Below are 9,958 nucleotides of genomic sequence, written 5' to 3' on the forward strand. Positions count from 1 at the left end.
TTGGTTATAAAAACACGTAAAGTCAGAAGATGTGGACTGTGACTGCACCATATATCTAGTCGGGAGTGGTGCTGACTGAAAACAGATGATTTGGAGCGATTCCCGCGCCATATGTTGCTCATTCTAAGGACTTATTAAACTACCCTCGTATTTAAAAATTCCTTAGGAATATAAAAATGATTTTAAGATTAATATTAGGTGAAATCTTATATTTTCTAAAATTCTTGAAATTTTATTAAAATACCTTAAGATTTTGAAAAATATCTTATAAGTTAAAATCATTGTATTCCTCAGAAATCTTCCATAGAATCTCGTGGAAAATTGTAACATATTTTTGCTCTAATGATCATAATACCCTTTTGTTTCTATTATTATAAAATATTTTTCATCCTTTAAAATCATTCCATATCTTACAAAATAGTAGTTAGTTCTTTAAAACAATCATGTCCAGCTAGTGGAAATTCGCGCCAGGAACACATGTTCAGCGTCTACCACTACTTCGCCTGGAAATCGAGCTAGACGCGTACTTGATGCTATATTTCTCGACGCAAGCAGCACCGCAGACACGAAATACTAGACAGTCTGATAAGTACCTGAAAATTCTAAGAGATGGCATTAGTATTCACTAATGTGAACCATTTTCGTCGAGCTTGATCCTTCAAATGACGCCTGTCAAAACTTCAGCCATTTATGTTTACGCACTTACAAGTTACAGCACTGAGAAGCGACTAACCTCCGAGTTTTTTTTAATATGGAAAAATCTGAGTTTCGAGTTTTGATCAAACACTACTATCTTCGAAAGAAAAGGATATCCGAGACCAAGGCCAAGCTGGATAAGTAATACCCGGACTCTGCACCGTCGATTGGAACGATTCATAAGTGGTTTACCGAGTTTCGTTGTGGCCGTACGAGCACAGTTGATGCTGAACGATCTGGGCGCCCAAAAGAGGTCACTACACCAGAAAATGTCGAAAAAAATCCATGATATGGCTGAATTTCCAATATAAAATCTCAATAGTGACTAGAGTTTCAATTATTTTATTTTAGTATGATTACACTTATTTTCAATTAATGTAATTTAGAGGAGAATTGTGCAAAGTATTTATTTCTTGTACATTATTCAATATTTTAATATCACAGTTTTGGTTGACTGATACTTTTAAAAGTCTAAAAATATATTAATACATTGAATCCCAGAAATATTATTGATCTGAAGCTGGATAAAAACGCTGAAAACAATTGAAAACTACAATTAATCGACGGCAGATAATTTTTATCACGAGGTAGATAAAAATTATCCGTCGTCGAAAAAATGTAGATGTAAATTGTTTGCAACATTTTTATCCAACTTCAGACAAATAATATACTTGGGATTTGCTGCGAATATTATGGAAAATGTAGAAAGATAAGTTATATTAACTCAAACCCGCTTTCGAATATTATATTTAATACGTATAATATTTAGTAGAACATCTGAATTTATTGATACTGAATAGGATTCAGATTTTATATATCATATTTCATTTCTGTAACGTACCTTTTTACCTGGTGCATGTTATTAATAAATTGTTATACTGCAACAAGTATCACCCAAAATTTCTGTACATTATACACACAATGTAAAAATGGTGATACTGAAATATTGAATAATGTACATTTGTACGACAAAGAAAAACTTTGTACAATTCTCTTTTTAGTTACATTTATTGTCAATAAATGTAAAAATACTGAAATAAAATAATTAAAACTCTAGTCACCATTGCAAATTTATATTTATAAGTCCTGTGAAATTTCAAATTTGTTCAAGCGCTCGAAAATTTATTGCGATTTTTAAAATGCCTGCCAATTAAAAAAATTAATCGAAATATCTTGAACTTATTTATATAAATTGAAAATTCCTTTGAATTTTTTAAACTTGCTTGAATCTTTAAAATTCTTAAAAATGATGCAATAACCTGACACTTTATAGATCCTCGGCCTCCGTTCGATACCCTCCAAAATTTTAGACAATTCTTAAAAATCCAACGGAACAGTTCTTAAATCTTCAAAAATCATTAAAATCTTGAAAAAGCTTATGAAATTTTTTGTAGTGATCTTCTTATTTTAAAAAGGGACTAAAAGTTACTATGTGGCTACTCTAATTATACTTAAAAGTTATCTTTTTTACATTTTTTTCAAAAAGTTGTAAATTTTCAAATAATGTAAACAAATCGCATTTTTTGCTTTTGCGAAAATGCATTTCCATAATAAAATACCATAAATTATATTAAGCTACAACACTGTAAGAATTGCTATTCTTTGTGAAAATTATACTATTTTCTATAAAATTTAATTTTCGTTTAAAATTTCTATTTATATGTTGAAAAGTGAAGTGAAATCTTTTTAGATAAAAATTAAAATCTTTTTTGGAAAATTTGTCTTTTTTATTTAAAAATTCACCTGTTTTGTAGAATTTTAAAGTTTTTTCGACATAAATGAAACTGTTTGAAAATGTGGCTTTCAGCCACCCCGTTCTCGGCCTTCCTAGAACTGCTGCAGTTTGTCAGCGGATCAACGTGCGAGCGCCTCCCCCCCCCCTGGTGCAAATTCTCAGCGTTATTTGTATTTTTTGGGTTTAAAATTTCTTTTTCATTGTAAAGTTATAACAAATTGATATTAATTGCTTATCTTTAAGTATGTTTTCGGATTTTCTAGTATCTGCATAACGAAACACAACTTTTTAAAAGTACAAATATTCAAACTTCAGAATTTTCTATTTGGCATTTCCCCCAAACTCGAGATACATGACCGGCCTCTTTTAGAGTTATAACGATAGTGATACAAAGGATAAAGCGAGCTCAATATGTTGAGAGTCGGTTTAAAATTACGTCACATTCCTGAGCCTTAATAAAGCCATGAAGGAGAATTTAGGAAATGTTAACAGGAATATCAATAAAATCATTTTTAAATAAACAAATATAATCGACTGTTAACAATGACAGAAAATTTAATTTTTGATGAACATTTAACATTTGAACTTAGAAATTTGAACGTGAAGTTTCACAATTTTTTATAACCGCATTTTTTAAACTTTCGTGTAAGGTTTAGTTTGTAGGTGTTTTAAAACACACCATCATTTTAAGCGTAATTTATTATTTTTTTAAATCTTTGTACTGTCGGCATAGTACTGCGCCGATCGTGGAGCCAGCCGCCAACCAGTACTGGGCGAACTGACGATTATTTGTACTGGCGACCGGTACTGGGCCAGTACTACTCTAGTAAAACACTGGCCAGCTGTACTTGATAATAATTTCTCTAGCTTTAACTGAAAAATATCTGACTGTTCCCGAAGAAAATATTCATATTTTTTTAGAATAAAGAGTTTAAATACTCATAGAAAGATTATTTCTGAATACTGAAACCTTCAAAAACCTGAAAATTAATATTTTAGGGAATATAAGATTTTAGGAGTTATCTGGTCGAGGCCCCATTAGATACAGATAGAATTACCATATGCCTACACGAAGCATGGGATTCATCACTAGAACCTGACAGCGCACCCATCAGTTTTTCTAGACTAGATATTCTGATAAGGCCCAACCAGTTTTTTCCGGACTAGAAATTCTAATAGGGGCCCAATAGAATCCAACTTTAAATAGGGAAAGATGGGTAAATTTCTGCACGGGTGGAAATAGTCCTGTTACGTTCGCACGGCATCATAACTATGCAGCATTATTGTGTTATTCAAAAAATAAACGAAAAGAAACGGAACGATACTTTCGTTACGTTGCTTTTGGTTTGTTTACGTCAAAAAACTTTGTCGACATATAAGTTTGACATATTCTCTTTCCAGAGGTACATTCTTTTTTGGACCTTTTTCATATTCAACTAAACGTCGAATTACTTACAATGATCTATGATGAAAAATGACAGGCTTTATAAAATATGCATCTTTCCTATCAGCACATTCGAAAAAATATGCCCGCTCAACGACCACATTCTCATTTCGAGCGCGGTGCTTCGCGCCAAGTTTGAGCGCGCCTGGCGCACGCGGGTACGTTCTCGCGGTTCTCGCTCGTTTTCGTACGTTTCATGCGTATACTTTAACTATATTTTTTGAAATATCAAATAAAATCTGTGATTTTAACTTCTAAGGAATTACGGCCATAAATTTTAACTATGATTTTTTCGATTTGTTTTTAAAGCAGGTTTTCAAAGAACGAACGGCTTTGACGATTACATTCTCATTACGCAATTTGCGGTCAATAATTTTTGTCCAATTGAAAAACTTTATCAAAATAGTAAACCTTGTTCAAATATACGAAAAACAACGCTTCAAACTTGCGAATCTTTTGAAAAGAAAAATCGCATATATTTTTGAAATTTGGATTGATATTTCTTAATCTATCAAAAGAGATTTTTTGTTCTTTTGTTTTTAAATTTTGAAAATGTTGAAAAGCATGAGACTTTTTTAATTTTTCTCGAATTTAAAAGTACTATAAGGATATTTTACAATGCTTGTTGCCGTGTGCCAGCAAATTTCACAACAAATTTTAAAACTCATAAAATTTTGAAGTAGTTCTAACTATTTGAATTTTTGTCTCATCGAAAAATTTAACTAAGATAGTATCTGCATATATTTGATACCTAGTAAAAAGTTTAAATGAAATTTCTGAATCTATAAGAAAAATATCCTTTCTATTTTTCTGAATATTTCCAAGATTTTAAAAATTATATAACTATTCTAATTTTCATTGAAATTGACAACTTCATTTTAATAAATTGCAAGTCGTCTACCAATCTATAAAAAACTATGACGAAAATTTCTAAAGTTTTAAGAAAAACAAAATTTCAAATTTAAAAAATTTCCTAAACTTTTCATTTTAGTTGGGAACCTTAAGAAGTTTATCGAACGATGACTGAAATGGAAAAATTTTTCAAAAGGTAGAGCGACTGCAACATTCAGACACCACGCATAGAGACGGATTCACAGACTCCAACAAATTTTATGATTTTCGGACTCTGTAAGTGCCGCAACGTAAAAATCCGTTAGAAACGAGAGATCGAAAATTTGGACGAATACATTACACTCATGTTCAAGATCAATCAAACCGTCTGGAGATGCTCCAAGGTACGGAATTATTGGATCAATCCAAATACCAGACAGTTCAATCTGAAAAGTTTTTTTTCTTTCTCCATTGATAATATTCTTTCTGAGAAACAATTCCAATTCCTTTCTAGCAACCTCCTCATGTTTCTTTCCATAGCTCATAGCCTTCGTTTCCAGATAGGAAGGAGGGTAAAGTAGCTGTTTTACCAATGCGGCACATCCCGTTGTGTCACGTCTCCTGTATATAAGTCCAAAATCCTGTTTTTCTGATTTTCCTCTTGCAGCTTCAAGATATAAGCTTCCTGAACTTTGTAGATTTCTTGATCCATGTCAGGTTTTTGGGATTTTACACTGTAATCCTTATCGGAACTTTTGTTATGCCTGAGTGTTCTTCGCTTTTTGCAATCGTACTGCTTATTCAACGCGACTTTCATTTATCTGTCATCCTCCATTTTCTGCATTACATGAGGTACTTTTTTCCCCGTATAGTTACACACTGTTGTTTGTGCGTGCTTGTTCGTAAAGCTAATCAGTGCAGACAAAACTCGAGCATTGTATGATCCACTCTCTGAGATATTCAATCTTTTTCCAGCATTAGTCTTGCAAACGACTGAATCAAACCCCTCAGCCAAGTTAGTCGTCGTATTTAATAAAAAACTCTTAGCATTTGTTGCCAATTTTCTGTGTAATTCCAACAATTGCTGAAACACACCAGCTTTAATCAGGGAGGGAACTTGATTTTCTTCCTCTTTGAAATTCTCTTTGCAGCAAGGCCAGCCACCCAATTCTTTGCACTTTGCATGATCACCAAATACATGATATGGCACAATAATAAGGTCTTCATAAACAAGTTTACATTTCTGCTCATGAGTTTTAGAATTGTCGTCACTTCTTCTCTTGGCCGCTCCTAGAATCTCACCACAAATTTTCAATTTGCTGTCCCCCAGTTTTTTATGAGCTTCCTGAATGCTGTCTCCTCGTTTTTCATTCTGATCTTTCCTTGAAACAATCGCGTCGATTTGCTTGCCATGAGCTTTCAACTTGTGGTTGATACATTCGAATTTCTCAACGGTAATACCAAATTCACTGTATGGATCGGCATGTTTTACAGCAGACATGACGCTGCTGTCTCCATCGGCGACCAAGTACTTGTAAACAAGTTTATACTTGGTCCAGCTCTCACAAAAAGCTTCCACAGTGCCTACGCTTTCCATTGATCCAAAACTTTGATTTATATCAAAGTTTTGGTAGCAATAATGATTTTCTTTATCTGCTCCCCGCGCACATGCTGCGCACAATTTGCATTTAATAATAATAGCTACAGGCTTTTTCGTAAAAAAACCTATCAGGACAACGCAGCCGGCAAGGGAAGCATAAGCACCACCAGGAAAAGTTCTCTGCAGCCATGACCCATCTCCGATTACTGTGGTCCAGACTACAATGATAATACATCCATCTATTTTCACGACGAATATAATTTGTCCCTTTTCCATGGCTTTTTCCCTTTCTTCGCGTGCTGTTTCTTTTAACACTTCATCGGACGTTCCCAGGAAATCACGAATCACCTCTAGTTGGTATTTCCTGTATGTTGTCGCTGACACACATGGAATACCTGCGGGCGCAAGTAATTCTTGCATATTTGAGTACCCACTTCCTGATGTTATACTACCAAGCACCATGGATTTAATGATACTCATGCGCGTAGGGTCTTTTGATTCAGTGGAATGTCTCATTAAGGTATTACACGCCTTACATTGAAAGGTCAAAATGGTATTGAAGTTCCTGTCAGTTGAGTTTATTCGTTCCCAACGCTTGCGTGTGCACCAAGGTTTGTGGAACTTGTTTCCTTCATCATAGGCCTTCAGCAAAAGGTCATCTACAAATTCACCGAGACCACCGACAACTCGTGCATCATCAATTTCATTTTGGGGAACTTCTGGTACACTTTTATCAGTTTCGGGAATGTTGGGCAAAGGACTTTGTCCATCTGTACAATCCGAATGAAAACTTTCTGCATCAAACTTGTCAACATTCATCTCTATTTTCGTTGTGACGATTTCCGTTTCAGGGATGTTTGCGTCACTACACACAATGTCCTCAAACTGTGTATGTACATCGTTCTGACCAAGGACGAATAAGTTTTCCTGTTCGTCTTCAGAAAGAATCTCTATTTCCTGAAGAAGTAGTTTCTCAACTCCTTCCTCCATTTGCATTTCTAAGAGTACAATCTCATCTTCTACTTCTTCTTCAACTTCTTCCTCATAGATAAATACTTCTTCAAGTATTACTTCCTCTTCTTCTGGCTCACCTTCTTCCTCATTGATCATTCGTACGTCCTCGATAGTTTCCAATACTTGCGTACTTCTACAGAAGCGAATTATGTTATTAGAAACTGATGATTCCACAGGCCGTACAGAATGTTCTCCATCGGCAACAAATAGAAAGCTTTCTACATCGTGTGCAATAAAGCTTGTGTCTGGTGTCAACAGTGCCCGTTTTCCAGATAAAGCGATGTTCTCTTCAGGAAATTGGGATTCATGCACATTTTTGCACTCGTTGACACTTTCACTTGTTTCCACATTTTTACGAAGAGCTTCTGCTATCAACCTCTGATTTGCACGCCTACACAAAGAAAAACAAAACCAAAAAAAATGAGAGTCTAAAGCATAGTATGGGTGAAAATAAAAAAACACAAAACACGTTTAATTAAACTATTTTCGAAATATTTGATATTGTTATAAATACAAACATTTTTCAAGATTATAGACCTTTTTTCTGGACTCAAGCCAAGTCCTGCATTTTTTCGGAAACTTCCCGATCCACTATGCTGGTTTTGAGTCAAATTGAAGCATTTTTTGCGCGAAGTCCCGTGTAGAAAATTATAGGGGCAGAATTGCTTCTAGTTACGGCCGTGTCAAGGCGCGTAATGAAGACGGTCTTTTGGGGGCCATTCGGGTGCTCGCTAGCCCCTCATAGCCGAAAAATGTGCCTGACCAAAAATATTTTTATAAAAATTTAAAAAAATAGCTTGGACATTGCTGGAAACATTCGAACATAATCCGACATGCTTCCTGCTGTTTTCCTGAAATGAAAAGGGCTATTCTACAGATTACATGGAAATACAGTTTTTTTAAAAACTTTTTTGTTCTAAACTCACGTATTATTTTTTTTTTACAACTGTGAATATTCATAACAGTTTATCTACTGAAAATGATATTAATAAAATCTTTAAAAATGCAAGCATAAAACTGTCAGATCCTGGAAGGCAAATGCAACTTTTGTGAAAGTCTCCTGAAAAGAAAAAGGCGGAATATTTGTTGCTGAATTTCATGTACCTGAATTTTCGAACGTTCAAATGAACGAGATGCAAAAAAAAGATTTTTTCACTGGGGGAAGCGCCGCCCGAAAATATTTAAAACCACCCCTAGTGTATCAAAATCACAAAATCGTCAAAATGACCGCCTTTATACACTTTTTTTGTAAGTTGAAAATAGTGTTAATTTACCTTGTCATAGAACAAGTTTTTCCAGTGGGGTAAGTGGCAAAAATACGTCAAAAAGCAATTGAAAAATTAACAATTTGTAATGACTTAAAATTAAAATAATATAACTTCTAATCGAAAAAGTTTTCGGTATAAAATTGCCAAAATCAATATAATTTTAACAATGTGGTTTGATTCGTATTGTTGTACTGCTCCTCGAATTTATTCAGGTTTTGAAATCCCGAGTTACCTTAGAACTATTAGGCTTATTGCGAAGAGGGAAATATAATGTCTTTATGTGCATAGATGTAGGAGACAAGACTTCTGGGTCTAAAATGTTTCAAATTTATTGCTGCATGCCTTAGTCATATTTTTAGTAAACAATGGATTTTTAACAAATAAAAAACAAATTTTCGACAAAATAGTTCAATTGTCAACCCAAGAAATTACTTTAAAAAATAAATTTTTTAACTTAAACATTCTAGTTTATACTGAAGTTTGCAGTTGAAAAAATTAATTTTTAAACCAAAATAAATGCGATTTTATCAACAAAAGAAATTAATTTTTAAAGAAGAATAATTCGCCAACAAAGAAGATAAATTTATAACTAAAAAGAAAATTTTTCAAGAAAAAAAATGGTCAACAAAATTGTTCAATTTTCATCTATAGAAACGAATTTTAAACTAAAAAAAATAAGTATTCGATCAAAAAAGGACTAGTTAAATTTTCAGGCAAAAAATGGAATTTGCAATGAAAGAAATTAATTTTCAACTAAAATTATAATGTTTCAACGAAAAATTGAATAGATAAATTTTCAGTTGAAAAATAATGATCAACCCCAAAAAATCAAAGTTTCAACAAAATATTTAAATTCCCAAGAAAAAAATTAAATTTGCAAACAAATATTTTAATTTTCAAGCCAATAACTTTCTACCGAAAACCGAATTTCAAAATTTTCAAAATGAATTTTAAAACAGAACAATTTTTTTTAACAAAATAGATCAATTTTCAACGATAACGGTTTGATTATCAGTTTAAAAAATCAATTTACAACCAACAATTTTTCAGCAAAATAGTTTAATTTCCAAAAAATAGATGAACTTTTAAACATTTTATACCAAAATAAAAGAAGTTTCAACAAAAAATGCATTTTCATTCAAAGAAATGAATTCTAGATTAAAATAGATGAATTTCAAGAAAAATAATTTTTTACCAAAAAAGAAGAATTTTTGACAGACAAAGTTCAGTTTCCTACCAAAAAAATTCAACCAAAAATGATACAATTAAATTTTTAGTATAAGAAAATGTTTTCTCAACAACAACAAAATCGAAATTTTCAACAAAACAGTTAAATTATCAACCAAAGAGTTATTTTAACAAATTTTAAT

The sequence above is a fragment of the Belonocnema kinseyi genome, chromosome 3 (genome assembly GCF_010883055.1).
Source record: "Belonocnema kinseyi isolate 2016_QV_RU_SX_M_011 chromosome 3, B_treatae_v1, whole genome shotgun sequence".
NCBI lineage: Eukaryota > Metazoa > Arthropoda > Insecta > Hymenoptera > Cynipidae > Belonocnema > Belonocnema kinseyi.